This window comes from Ornithorhynchus anatinus, chromosome 5 (assembly GCF_004115215.2).
Source record: "Ornithorhynchus anatinus isolate Pmale09 chromosome 5, mOrnAna1.pri.v4, whole genome shotgun sequence".
Lineage (NCBI taxonomy): Eukaryota > Metazoa > Chordata > Mammalia > Monotremata > Ornithorhynchidae > Ornithorhynchus > Ornithorhynchus anatinus.
Window position 1 is genome coordinate 40,142,229 of NC_041732.1, and position 15,254 is coordinate 40,157,482.

Consider the following 15,254-nt stretch of genomic DNA (forward strand, 5'->3'; position numbering starts at 1 on the left):
CATCAATTGTTCATTTTCTTATGGCATTTGTTAAGCACTTACTATGTGCCAGGTCCTATTCTAAGTGCTGGAGTAGATACATACTAATCAGGTTGGCCATAGTCCCTGTCCCACATGGGATTCACAATCTTAATCCCCATTTTACAGATGAGGTAACTGAGGCCCAGAGAAGTGAAGTGACTTGCCCAAGGTCACGCAGTCAATGAGTGGCAGAGCCTGGGTGGGAAAGCAGGTCCTTTGACTCCCAGGCCCGTGCTCTATCCATTAGGCCATGCTTCTCATTTTGGTTTTGGTTTAAAGTTTTAAAACATTTTAAAAGGGCCGAATTCTTTATATCAAGTTTCACAGGCCCTTTTCCTTGATCCCATTCCTGAGCATTTGTTTTGGTAAACAAATTCTTCCAACAGTCTAGCATTTTAGAACCAATTGGAATTAAAATGTTGTCTCTCTTAAATGGTCTCTGCAGAATTTCTTCTTTCAGGACAATTTTCTATTTCACTCTTTTCTCCTTTCTACTTCTCCTTTCCTGTCCCATCAACCTCGTCACTTGAGCATAAATGTCTCAACAATAGTCTTCTCTCCCAGATGGTGGATAATGAATAGTAGTTCAGAAGAAATTATCCAGTCAATATGTAGTTCAATTCTGAGAATAAAAAGCTTGTGCTATGGTTTCATTATTCTCAGTTAAACCTGAGACTTCCCCCAGAAGTCTTTGGAATTTTGAGTGAATGTTTTGACAGGGAGGGAGGGATTGGGGTGGGGTAGATATTCCTAATCCAAGGCAGACAGGCATTGCCCATCTAAACTTTGACATTAAGTGATTTAATGTTTGATGTAGTGTTTAAAGATCTCTCCTGGAACTGAAAAGTTCACACCAGAAATCAATTAATTCTAATAAGTATTCCCATCACAGCCATGTCTTCAGTTTATCCAGTTCTCTGCTTTCTCTCTCTTAATAGCCATTGTGAGAACAAAGACACAGCAGTAACACAATGTTAACCCGAGGAAGTGAGGTAATTAGCATTTCCTTCCTTGGGAAAGTTGCTTCTCTTGGGGTTCTCTGTATCGACTCTGAACTTGGCTGGACACCCCTTAATCACTTTGAAATTCACCCCAGCCCCACAGTACTTATGTAAATATTTTTATGCTCTACTATTTCCTCTCTCTTTAATCTATTTTCATATCTGACTCCCCCTGTAGACTGTAAGCTCCTTGTGGGCAGAGATTGCAGCTACCCACTCTGTTATATTGTACTGTCCCAAGCACTTAGTACAGTCCTCTGTCCACTGTAAGTGCACAATAAATACAATTAATGAATTGACTGATGAGATAAAATCCTTGTTCTCCCTTTCTCTTCAACTGTGAGCCCCACATGGGGCAGGGACTGTGACCAAACAGACTATCCAGTATCTACTACAGTGCTTAGTACCCGTAACAAAAATTGTAAGCATTCATATCATTATTATTCATAATTCTTTTAATTTTAAAATTAAAACAGGACACATAGCTGAACGGTTATATGAAATGAAGTAACTGTAAACAGATTAGTAGAGGAAATAATGATAAATATAATAATTATGGCATTTGTTAAATGTTTATTATATACGATAAAGTATGATAAGTGCTGGGGTAAAGAAAATAAAATTAGATTAGACAGAGTCCCTGCCCCACACTCCTCACAGTCTATGAGGGGAGGGAGAACAAGTGTTTTATCCAACTTTACAGATGAGGAAACTGAATTGAGAGAAGTTAAGTGATTTGCCCAAGGCCCCACAGCAGGCCAAGGGTAGCACCAGGATTACATCCCAGTTCTCTTGACACCCAGACCTGTGCTCTTTCCACTAGACCATAATGCTTCTCTAAGAAGTGCATTAAACTTGCAAAAAATGTACCAACAAGGAGAAAAATCTAGGCGCAAGGGGCAGTGGAATCCAAATCATAGGGATTCTGGCCTCTAAGGCATTTTTCATTCAGTTTGCGGCCATCTGTGGTAGAAGATGAAATACAAATTTCAAAAATATTATTCATACCAAGCAGGACCATCCGTAGAGTAGGACGAATCAGGACAATTGCCCTCGCTGGACGGCTTCCGGTGGCCATTTGTCCAGTTCTATACCAGACAGTCCAATTTTCCACCAGTTGTCCTCCGCTGGTAAGGCTAAGGCACTGGGGGCCTATAGACCAACTTTTCACTTTCAGCATCCAGCCTCTGCCCTGACCCCACTGTGGTTTAGAAGCACCTCCTAGGTCCACAGGGACCCCTGAAGGCAAATCAAAGAGAAGCAGCATGGCCTAGTGGATAAAGCATGGGTGTCGGAGTCAGAAGGACCTGGGTTCTAATTCTGACTCTGGCACTTGTTTTCTGTGTGACCTTGGGCAAGTTACTTGACTCCACTGGACTTCAGTTACCTTATCTGTAAAATAGGGATTAAGGCTGTGAGTCCCATGTGGGACATGGACTTTGTCCAACCTGATTAGTTTGTAACCACCCCAGCACTTAGAACACTGCTTGACACAAAGCGAGCACTTGACAAAGACCATCATTGTTATTTATTATTACAAAGGATCAGGAGCAAGTCGGGGCAGAGCGGGGAGGAGCTAGGAGGGACTGCAGCTCCTCCAGGAGAAAGACTCTAGATCCAGGTGAATTTGGCCTACTTCTGCAAAATGGTGTTACGCTTGCGTACCTATTGTGAAGCATGTGATGCCAGGTGCAGCTGTGTGCCCAGCATTGTGAGACTCATCGGGGCCTCCCCACCCCCTAAAGGACCTGCCCTAGTCCACATGGGTCCCAGGGCTCCAAGTATAAGAGACTTGGCTGGCGTGGGACTACATCCGTCCCGGGAACCAATGGTCCATGGTTAGGGAGGACTCGGGAAGCAACTGCTACACACCAGTCAGCTTGCACCAGGCCCTGTGCCATCCAGAAATGGCCCTGGAAACAGGACATGGCCCAGGAAAAATGTGTCAGGAATATTCTCTGGGCTGTTTCCCTTCTGGAAATCCGGTTAAAACTTTCATCCCTCTTCTTAGGCATTTCTGGACAAACAATTCATTTCAAATTCATGACTCTTAATTGAAGCCCTAAAATTTTCCAGGCTGTTGACTGGATTGTTGACTATTAAATTGAAGAGAAAGAAACCTTCAGTCCTGTCTGGCCTTCCCCAAACTAATTCAGCCTCATCCTTACTCCTGAAATCGCTCCCTCCAGATGCTTAAAAACCACCAGTCGCAGAGATGCCCTGAGAGACAACAATGGCTTTCCAAAACTCATGGTTACACTTGGAACCCAAGATTATTTTTCTGTATTTCAGCATATTGGACAAGTATAATAAAATAGGTGGTGGTGGCCTCTAAGTTTAGAAGGAACAAAATCATTATTTTGCCAGGCCCGAGCCTCTGCATGTCAACGGGCCAAGAAAAATCAAGCTCTATTGAAAGAGATTTTGTCAATAAAAAAATTTCTGGCAGCTTTGCTCAAACCATCTCTTTCCAGCATAACTAGGTACAAAATTAACAATGGGATTTTTTGCAAAGCAAGAGAAAAAAAAACAGTCCCATGTTTAATGGTTGAATGGCTAAGGAGCCCATGCTTCAGTGTTTTGCTTCCTTTTGTACCTGAACATTTCAAGCATTATATTTATTTACTGCATTTTTCAACTAGGTCTTTTCACGATTAATTAATTCATTCTATGTGCTTTGATTCCTTGTACATACTAATCCTTTTACGTGCTAATCTAATGGAAATTAAGTTGCTTCAAGACTCAAGTAACTTCTTCAGTTTCATTCTTCATTGCTTGCCATCCCTACATATGGTGGAAAATTCATAGGAACATCTGATAGAACTTTTGTTTGTTTCAGGTTTTATGGGTAAATAAAACAGCATTACACTCCATAGTAGCATAGTGTACTGTATGATCACTCACTCCAGGAAGGATGAAACTATTCTACTGACAGTTTCAAAGCTGTGTGTTAGCTAATGTTAACTGTAATACTTGGCCATTTATTTTAACTTCTAGCCCTTCCCCCACATTACTAGGGCAAAGTGTCACTAACCAAAATATTATGACTCAAAGTCTGTCACACCTGCTCTAATACCATTACCCTCTTCCAAAAAGAAGAAAGAAAACTGTGTTACAGGTTCAATCTTCAGCAATTTCCAACTGTCCTGATTAAAAAGCAGATTTTACCCTACTTGCTAGTGTCCTGTAATACCACCAAAATGGTCACTGTTGCAATCAATCAATCATATTTATTGACTGCTTACTGTGTTCACAGCACTATACTAAGCGCTTGGGAGAGCACATCATCAAACAAAATTTCCTTACCTTCGGCTTTAAAGCACTTAATCACCTTGCCTCCTCCTACCTTACCTCGTTATTCTCCCACTAGCCTATCAGTCTACTCACTCAGCCCTCACACTTCGTTCCTCTAATGCTCACCTTCTCACTGTACCTCAATCTCGTCTATCTCACCACTGACCTCTCATTCACATCCTACCTCTGGTCTGAATGCCCTCCCTCCTCATATCAGATAATTCCTCCCCCCACATCAAAGCCTTATTGAAAGCACATCTTCTCCAGAAGCCTTCCCTGACTAAGCACTCCTGTTTTCTTCTCCCACTCCCTTCTGCACTGCACTAACTTGCTCCTTCATCCTCCCTCCCATTCCCACAGCACATATGTATATGTCTATAATTTATGTACTTATTTATCTATTTATTTATATTAATGTCTGTCTCCCGCTATAGACTATGAGCTCACTGTGGGTGAAATGTGTCTGTTGCTATATTGTACTCTCCCAAGCACTTAATACAGTGCTTTGCACACAGTATACAGTATACAGTATACAATACAATAAAACAAAATTGGTAGACATGTTCCCTGCCCACAGTGAGCTTACAGTTTAGAGGGGGCAGAACAGGAAATATCCCCCTGTGCCAGAGATGAGGGAGGAGTTTGCTGTCATTTGGAATTTTAAAACAAAGCTGGAGAAGAGCTCCTTTAATTTAGGAAAATCCCTTTAGTTCTTCTCTTTAGAATGAATGGATAATAAGGAAAAGATGCAGGCAATTCCATTTCTCAGAAACAGCCAGTATCGCTATTTAGGATTATTTAGTCATTTGGGAGTTTTTTTTACTAAAATTTAATTCAATTAGAGAAACCACTTTCTGAGAGGAGGAACACAGAAACCTAGCCTGCTGAATTTGCTTTTCATCACTATGAAAAGAGGATCATCTGCGGTAAAGGGAGGAGGGCAAAGCCTTCATGACCAAATGGAGTGAAGAGTCTGCTATTATTTTTAAAAATGAACAATAACTATTGCATTTTATTTATCTGAAATGATGGCTTTTTATTCAGTGCCCCCTGACGTTAACCCACCACCTTTTCTTTCCCCTGACATCAGTAGCAGTACCAGAATGCATTATCTCTCTAAAGCAGAATTTTAACCTGTGCATCACCTGTGAATTTTAATCTGTGCATCAGACCCTTCTGGAGTGGGGAAGGGAGGGGAGGAGATCCTCTCTGCACTCAGAAATGTCTGCTGGGTCATCAGAGTTCTTTCTCTGGGGAGGTGACACTCTAGCAGCTTTTCCACAAAGGAACCCGGCCTCAAGAGGCCTAGTTAGAAGAACCCAAGCGTGGCTCATTGGAAAGAGCACGGGCTTTGGAGTCAGGGCTCATGAGTTCGAATCCCAGCTTTCGAATCCCAGCTCTGCCACTTGTCAGCTGTGTGACTGTGGGCAAGTCACTTAACTTCTCTGTGCCTCAGTTCCCTCATCTGTAAAATGGGGATTAAGACTGTGAGCCCCAAGTGGGACAACCTGATTCCCCTGTGTCTACCCCAGCGCTTAGAACAGTGCTCGGCACATAGTAAGCGCTTAACAAATACCAACATTAAATACCAACATTAACATTAACCAATGAATCAATCTAGTTTCCAATAGTATTCACTTTGGAATACTGTTGTATTAAGCACTTGGAAGACTCCAATAGAGCTGGTAAACACTATCTCAAGTTCACACAAACACTGGCCCTGCCCAGTGGAAAACAGGGCAGTAATTGAATTTTGTGGCATTTTAACTCTCAGCATTTTGTCTGTCTCTCACAGCTGAGTTCTGTGGCTTCGAAGCAGTGCCCATGTTCACAGAGACCCCATCAGGAAGCCCCAGAGCCTTGGACCTATGGTGTAAGTCAAGGGGTTCCTCCTCACACCCCGAGAAACTTCCTCCTTACACCCCTGAGTAACGCTCTAGGTTTTGCCCAACTTGGGTATTTCCTCAAAATGGCATGTGGGATGACATTTTGTTACGCTGTATCCCCAGACTAACATGTATAACATCAATTGCTTCTCCGGGTCCAGCATTTTTGAGTGGCATCAGAAGTCACCCTCGAAACCACACACTTCCGGGTAAATCCACTATGTCTCCTGAGGCAGGAAACATTCAGGATCTTGGAATCAATCCATCATTGGCCTTTGTTGAGCAGAGCACTGTACTAAGCACTTGGGAGAGTTCACAGGAAATTCCTGTAGACCTATGGTGCTCCACCGCAGCATATAACTGGGGTATGTTTATGGCACAACATGGACAACTGGACAAGGCTTCAGTTAATGTTGCTTCTAGAATGGACTCCATTTCCTGGTAAGCTTAGCGATAGACAGGTGGGTAGACACCAATCACATGACCTAGAGGACTGCTGAGTACTGCACTCCCCTCTTGTGGCCCAAAAGGAAAGGCATCCTCCCTGAGAGCTAAACTTAGGCATCAATCTCAACCCTCTTCTGCACATAAAGACCAGGATGTGGCCTGCCAAGTTCTCCTGGCTGGCACATTAACCTCTGAATAAACCCAGGGCACTATTACCCTCCCCTCTCAGGGTCGCACCTGGAGAGTTTCCAGTACTCTACCAGTCTCGGCTATGGGAGGGAAAGTCAAGCAGAGGCCTAACCATTCCATTCCTAGAGCAGGCAGGGGCTAGCGAGTGGAAGGCAATCTGATACAAATCAGAACTCACCTCTGCTGGCCAGCAGTTGCATGGGAGAGAGTCGAGGGCAGACACTCGAGTTTACCGCGTGGAAGCCGGCAATGGTTAACCACTTCCGTATTTTTACCAAGAAAATCTATGGATTTACTACCAGAATAATTGCAGGTGGTGAGCAGGGCATTCTGGGAGAGATGTGTCCATGGTTCATTCATTCAATAGTATTTATTGAGCGCTTACTATGTGCAGAGCACTGTACTAAGCGCTTGGAATGAACAAGTCGGCAACAGATAAAGACAGTCCCTGCCTTTTGACGGGCTTACATTCTAATGGGGGAAGACAGACAGACAAGAACAATGGCAATAAATAGAGTCAAGGGGAAGAACATCTCGTAAAAACAATGGCAACTAAATAGAATCAAGGGTTGGAAATGACTCAACGACATAAGACAAAACAAGACTATTACCCTGGCTATAATCATTATGGTATTTGTTAAGCGCTTACTATGTGCCAAGCTCTGTTCTAAGCGCTGGGGTAGATACAGGGTAATCAGGTTGTCCCATATGGGGTCACGCTTTTATTCCCCATTTTACAGATGAGGTAACTGAGGCACAGAGAAGTGAAGTGACTTGCCCATGGTCACACAGCAGACAAGTGGCGGAGCTGGAATTAGAACCCATGTCCTCTGCCTCCCATGCCCGTGCTCTTGCCACTAAGCCACGCTGCTTCGATATCCCCATAAGACTCACCTAACAATCCAGATCCCAGTGCTGCATTCCCTCTTTCCTTCCCTCCACTTGAGCAGCAGGGGCACTGGTGGGTGGTTAGAGGATTAAGGCATGGGTTTTAGGAGCACTCCAGGAGCCCAGGGGTGGAAATGGTGGTGGAAGGGGTGGTGGTGGAGGGGGTGGTATTGGCAGCAGTAATAAGGTACCCAGACACCTCACTGTTGACTGTCAGTCACACTTTTTGGAGATCTATACTACTCCTGAAAGACCTAAGAAGGGTTTCTGGTGGCAGGCCTAACATTACAGAGCTAATTGTAATGACATTTACTGAGCTCCCACTGGGCCCTAAAGCACCCAGAAAAGTATAGAAACACAGGAAACATTCCTAAACACATGGAATCAATCAATCAATCAGTAGTATTGATTGAGTGCTTACTATGTGCAGAACACTGTACTAAGCACCTGGGAGAGTACAATACATCAGAATTAGTGGACACATTCCCTACCCATAATGAGCTTACAGCCTCAAGGGAGAGACAGACAATATAAATTCAGGGGTTCCCCTCCCTGATTGCCCTTTGTCAAAGAGCATGCTACCATCTAACAGAGGAGATCGAAATAAAGATATTTACAAATAGAGAAAGCAGAATAATTGAAAGTAAAATTGAGTATACATACAAACACAAGAACTGAGAGTGCGTATAAATAAATATAAATATGTACACGGTAAAGTTAGTACTTAGGTTGATTTGACTCAGCGTATTGGTAGTTAACTGGGGAAAATTTGATTTTTTTAATTTTTTTTAAATGGTATTTGTTGTGCTTACTATGTGCCAGACACTGTCCTAAGTGCTGAGATAGATATAAGATAAGCAGGTGGGACACAATTCATGTCCCACACGGGGCTCTCAGTCTTAATCCCCATTTTACAGAGGAGAGAACGGAGGCATAGAAATGTGAAGTAACTTGCCCAAGACTCACACAGTAGTCAAATGGAGGAGCCGGAATTATAACCCTGGTCTTCTGACTCCAGGGTTTGAGGAAGTGTGGCTAGAGGTTCCCTCTAAGGGCACCTACAATTGGGAGGCAAGGCAGATTGGAGTCAATCTGTTTAAGCATTTATGATGACTTGGAAGACAGAGGAGATGACCTATTCTGAAAGGGAATTTCAACTTTCAGATCAATTTGAAAGGCAAGAAGAGCAGGGCTCCTGGAGTCTTGTACTATACTGGTCAAAAATAGCACAAGATTTATGAACTGTACATAGGGTTGCTGGACTTTTTAAACTGTATTTGTGCAAAACAGGTAACGTGGCACTATTTTTGGCAACCAGAGTTACAAAACCAAAGGAGCAGGTTAAGCTTCTTGTGGGAGGAGATCGTATCTACCGACTCCATTGCATTGTACTTTCCCAAGTGCTTAGTGCAGTGCTCTGCACACAGTAAGCACTTAATTAGTCAATCAATGGTATTTATTAAACGTTTGGGCAAGTACGGTATAAGAGAATTGGTAGATATGTTCCCTGCCTACAATGAGCTTACTGTCTAGAGGGGGAGATAGGCATTAAAATAAATAAGTTACAGAAATTTATATAAGTGCTGAGGGGCTGAGTGGGGCGGTGAAAAAAGGTGAAACCGAGGGTCAATTTAGAAAAGTGCAAGTCAACTCAATAAAAGAGCCTGGGCTTAGGAGTCAGAGGTCATGAGTTGGACTCCCGGCTCTCCCACTTGTCAGCTGTGTGACTGTGGGCAAGTCACTTCACTTCTCTATGCCTCAGTTACCTCATCTGTAAAATGGGGATTAACTGTGAGCCCCACGTGGGACAACCTGATTCCCCTATGTCTACCCCAGCGCTTAGAACAGTGCTCTGCACATAGTAAGTGCTTAACAAATACCAACATTCAATACCATTGTTTGATGGACAGATTGAGAACTCTGTAGCCTTCAACTCAGAGTATTTGGAGTTTTGTCATCAAGCAATAATATTTATTGAGTTAAAAATAACACTTTTCTAAATTGACCCATTCTTTCAGTTTTTACATCACTTTCGACTTTGCAAAATTAGACTCTTGGGGGCACCCAGGAGCCATGAGGAAATGGGAAACAACTTACAACACTGATGGGTAAGAGAAGAAAGTTTAAAGAGGATGGTGAGGGGGTAAAGGGGAAGAGACGGAGAAGATGGGGTTGGGGAGCCACCAGAGGAAGACCAACATATCGATTTTATTTCCAGTGAAGAAAGTCAGCTACCCTATCATGGAACCTCTCTGATTCAGTATAAATAAATTAATGTAACTATATTACTCATCTATAATTGATTGAGTACACAATTCTGGGTAATTTTGTTAAAAATAGGACATCTGACCTTGGTTCAGGAACCAGCACCACATTTGTAACAAGAGAAATAGGTACCATCTTACAACATTTAGATGACATGGTGTTCAGGAGCCTATTTTTTTAAATGATATTTGTTAAGCGCTTACTATCTGCCAGGCACTGTAGTGAGCACTGGGGTAGATACAAGATAATCAGACTGGCAACAGTCCGTGTCCCATATGGGGCTCACAGTCTTAATTCTCATTTTACAGATGAGGTAACTGAGGTACAGACAAATGGTGGAGCCAGGTTTAGAACCCAGGACCTTTGACTCCCATGTCCACGCTCTTTCCGATAGGCCATATTGCCTCTTCCAATTGTGTCATAAGTCCAAGGACTGCCTGATATTTCAAACTGTAATGCAATAAAAGTTTTCAGTTTTCTTTAGGAAGTGTAGACCTAAAGTAAAAGATTCCATGATTTCTAATCCTCTAAAGCTAATGGTTTGAATGCCCCCATATATTGGAGGGTAGGTTTAATCAGGTGAATGGGAAAATGTGAGCCAAATGATTGTTCATGCAGCTGTCCTTCATCCTTGAAGGGAATAATAATGTTGGTATTTGTTAAGCGCTTACTATGTGCAGAGCACTGTTCTAAGCGCTGGGGTAGACACAGGGGAATCAGGTTGTCCCACGTGGGGCTCACAGTCTTAATCCCCATTTTACAGATGAGGGAACTGAGGCACAGAGAAGTTAAGTGACTTGCCCACAGTCACACAGCTGACAAGTGGCAGAGCTGGGATTCAAACTCGACCTCTGACTCCAAAGCCCGTGCTCTTTCCAGTGAGCCACACTGCTTCCCCTGACAGTGAAATTCACCCATGAGTTCAAGTGTGATTGAAAAAGACAATTTGGGACTCACAGTCCTGCCTATTGTGTACACAAAAAGGCTGTCTCTTGTGTTGTCATGCTTAATGTTTGCAGCACCTGCTGGTTTGTTTTCAATTTTACTGTCTTTTCTCTCCTTTTCTGAAAAACCTTTGCTAAAAAATACCATTCCTTTCTTGACTGAAATGTACCATGCTGATCTATCTTCAACAATTGACTCCCAATTTTCAGGCTTTGTTTGATGATGCTTTTAAAATATATCCTCTATCCTTCTTGTTTCTGCTTTCCAAATTTCAGCTCACCACACAGCAGTTGGTTGGGTATCCTGCTGTTGTTCATTCTCCTCACTTGTCCCATTCAGCATAGTTGTTCTAAAGTGAGCTGAGCTTCAACGCCTGGGAGATGGATTCTGTTTGCTGTCTGTGATTCTGTCTTGACATTTAAAGTGGAGTCTTGCCTATACAAAATGCTGATGGAATTGCTCAAGGAGTTGGATGTGGTATCTGTGGGGGGTTGGGTAATAAGACAACTCTGTATACTGATAGTTTGGTCTAGAGACTAGTGTTACACTGTTGCTACATCCAGCTTAAAAGTCTCCCCATGGTGGCTTTCTTGATTCGTTCCTTATCTTTTATCACATCACTGATCACTGCTGCCTAGGTGACAACTTACAGCTATGTTGCCAATATGCATTTTGGGTTGTAATAATAGTAAGAATTAATAATTATGGTATTGGTTAGGTGTTTACTGTGTGCCAGGCAAAGTATTAAGCACTGGGAGGTAGACACAAGCAAATCGGGTTGGATGCAGTCCCTCTACCAAGTGGTGCTCACAGTCTCCATCCTCATTTCACAGATGAGGTAACTGAGGCACAGAGAAGTGAAGTCACTTGCCCAAGGTCACACAGCAGACAAGTGATGGAGCCAAGATTAAAACCCATGATCTTCTGACTCCCAGGCCCTTGATCTATCCATTATGCCATGCTCCTTCCCTGTATAATTTCCCCAGGGCAGTTAATACTTCACTTTGGTGTCCTTTAGACTTACAGTCACTTCTTGTAGCATCTGGCTGATTTGGGGAAGAGGTTTAGAATAATTTGCCTGACTTCATGGGGGTGTGCCTTTAGGGAACTTCTATTTGCATACAGTAATTTTTGAATGACTGTCTCTAGGTCCCTGGCTGATGCTCCAAATCTGCTGAGTTGGAAGGGTTTCTGAGAGGTTCAGTCTTTCAATCATATTCATTGAGCACTTACCACATGCAGAGCACAGTACTAAGCGCTTGGGAAAGTACAATGCAACAATAAACGGACACATTCCCTGTCCACAATGATCTTACAGTCTAGAGAAGTGTACTCTAACACATACACTTGGGTCTCCTGTTGCCCCTTTCAGCATGGCTGCATAAGTGAGTAATCGATGCTACTTACCCCATCTTTGCCCCATGCAACCCTGACATACTGAACATTCCCCTCTAGACTGTAAGGTTGTTGTGGGCAGGGAATGTGACTGTTATATTATCGTGTTGTACTCTCCCAAGCACTTAACACAGTGCAAATACAATCGATTGATTGATTCCCAAAGCATGGGGATTTCAAAAGTGGTAAGAGGTGAATTTCTATTCCTCCCAGTAAAGGTGCTTTAGGAATTGCATGAATTGATAGATGGAAAACCTTTGTCCCTACCCAGTGGCACCAGATGAGAGAAGCAAAGTGGCCTAGTGGAAAGAGCACAGGAATGGGAGTCAGAGGACCTGGGTTCCAATCCCAGTGCCACCACTTGCCTACTGTAAGACCTTGGGCAAGCCACTTCACTTCTTGTGCCTCAAGTACCTCATCTGTAAAATGGGGATGCAGACTGTGAGCCCCACGTGGGACATGGGCTGGGTCCAACTTGGTTAATTTATATCTACTCCAGCATTTAATACAGTGTCTGCCATATAGAAAGCAGTTAACAAAAACAATTTTAAAAAACCAACAAAAAACCAAAACTTGAAACAGGGAATTGTGAATTTGGAGAGGGGAAGTGATGGAGTTGTGGCAATTTCAGTGAAAGTCGCTATCCCAAGATGTACATGCACTACTGGTGTGTGTGTGTGTGTGTGTGTGTGTGTGTGTGTGCATGCGTGTGTGTGTGTGTATGTGTGTGTGTGTTTATGTGGGTAAGCTATATGAAAAACAGGGTGGCCTAATGGAAAAACTATGGGCCATGGAGTCAAAAGACCTGGGCTCCAAACCCAGCTCTGCCATTTGCCAGCTGTATGACCTTTTGCAAGCCTCTTAACTTCTCTGTGCTTCTGTTAGACTATATTACAGTCAGTTGTCGGTGAGTGTCGGGTGCTTTTAAAACATTCCAGGAATCTTGTTCAAAGTTGGCAGAGAAAATGCAGGGAAGGAAAGGAGAAACTACATTTCCCAGGAAGAAAAGGGGCTGACTGACTCATGAACCTGTTTGCATCACAGAAAGGGGTGGTTCTGGATAGAGCCAAGATCCTAGAGTTCACGATGGAAGGGAGGGAGTGGAATGAGAGCCCGAAAAGAGACAATCAGTCAATCAATCAATCAGTCGTATTTATTGAGCACTTACTGTGTGCAGGATACTGTTCTAAGGGCTTGGGAGAGCACAACACAACAAAATCTTTCTCTTTTCTCCTGCTGTTGGGGTAAGGAGCTGCTTAATCCAGTTCTATTGAGAAAATTCCACAAGGATGGAAAGTCCCTATCCCCTAATTAAGCTGATGGGTAGGTAGGTCAGAGAGTGGGAGTCAATCTATTTTTGGAGTATCCTGATGCTAATCTTAGTTGGTCATTTTAAATCTCTATTTGAATTTTCTTTCTTGCATTCTTTTCCACTGTATCACCAATTAAAATTTTATTTATTATCAAATACCTATCACCAGCATTTTACAATTCTTCAAATGACTCGGGCTGATTTTCCTTTTGGATTCTTGCCAGATTTCACATCTTTTTGAGTGCCTCCATGGCATTCCTAATTCCATCCTTCCTTTGTTGGCTTTACAAGCAACATGGGTTTTATTGGTCCTGGTTTGTGATTAGACAGCAAAGAGGCCCCAGATTCAATCCAATGTTGAGAAGACTTCCTTAGATTCTAACAAGGATCTATGTAAGGACAAAGTGACTGCAGTGTAGTATCAAATCCATGTGTCATATCTAGCACTCCTTGGTAGCTAGAGCAATCTTTACTGCCCACAGGAGCCAATGATGTTTCAGGATTCTTGCTGGTCCTGCCCACCTCATGGAATCCCTTGGGTGGTTTTTCAGTCCAAAACATTGGTCACTGATGGCATCACCCCTGAAGGCATGCCCCTTCTTGCAGAGCCAGGATTAGGAATCCACTCCACTAGACTGTAAGCTCCTGTAGGGCAGGAACCTTGTCTACTAACTCTGTTGTACTGTACTCTCCCAAGAGCTTAGGACAGTTCTCTGTCTCCGATCTGCCCTCAATAAATAGCCTTGATTAATTGAGGGATTTATTTATAAGTCCCCTGATTTCCACCTGACGAAGAGCCAGACCACTGGGGAAAGACCCAAGGATGGTCATTCAAGAACGATCCCTTGGCTCTCAGGGCCTGGAAATCTAAAATGGGAGTCAGTTGGTCAGTAAGTCAATTGTATTTACTGAGTCCTTCCTGTGTGCAGAACAATATACAATATAACCATATAGAGAAGCAGCATGGCTTAGTGGCACAAGTCCGGGTTTGGGAGTCAGAGGTCGTGGGTTCTAACCCTGGCTCTGCCACTTGTCTGATGTGTGACCTTGGGCAAGCCACTTAACTTCTCTGGGCCTCAGCTACTTAATAATAATAATGTTGGTATTTGTTAAGCTCTATGTGCAGAGCACTGTTCTAAGCGCTGGGGTAGATACAGGGTAATCAGGTTGTCCCACGTGGGGCTCACAGTTTTAATCTCCATTTACAGATGAGGGAACTGAGGCACAGAGAAGTTAAGTGACTTGCCCACAGTCACACAGCTAAGTGGCAGAGCTGGGATTTGAACCCATGACTCTAACTCCCAAGCCCGTGCTCTTTCCCCTGAGCCATGCTGCTTCCCTGTACTTTTACTTCATCTGTAAAATGAAGATTAAGACTGTGAGCCCCACATGGGACAACCTGATTACCTTGTATCAACCCCAGAGCTTAGAACAGTGCTTTGCACATAGTAAGCACTTAACAAATACCATCATCGTTATAACAGACACATTCCTTGCCCACAACAAGCTAACAGTCCAGAGGGGGGACACAGATATTAACATAAATAAAATTACAGATACGTACTTAAGTATTGTGGGGCTAGGAGGGGTGATGAATAAACGGAGCAAGTC

General features: G+C 43.2%; 1 protein-coding gene and 1 non-coding gene across 5 annotated transcripts in view; one reads left to right on the top strand and one right to left on the bottom strand.

The window, feature by feature from the left end:
- The window catches only part of ANK1 (ankyrin 1), a 214,361-nt gene that overhangs the window by 165,780 nt on the left and 33,327 nt on the right, over positions 1-15,254 (bottom strand). The window lies entirely within an intron of this gene.
- Positions 6,869-7,006, top strand: LOC114812524. Its single transcript, XR_003760175.1, has one exon. It is a non-coding gene; the product is annotated as a small nucleolar RNA SNORA7 (small nucleolar RNA).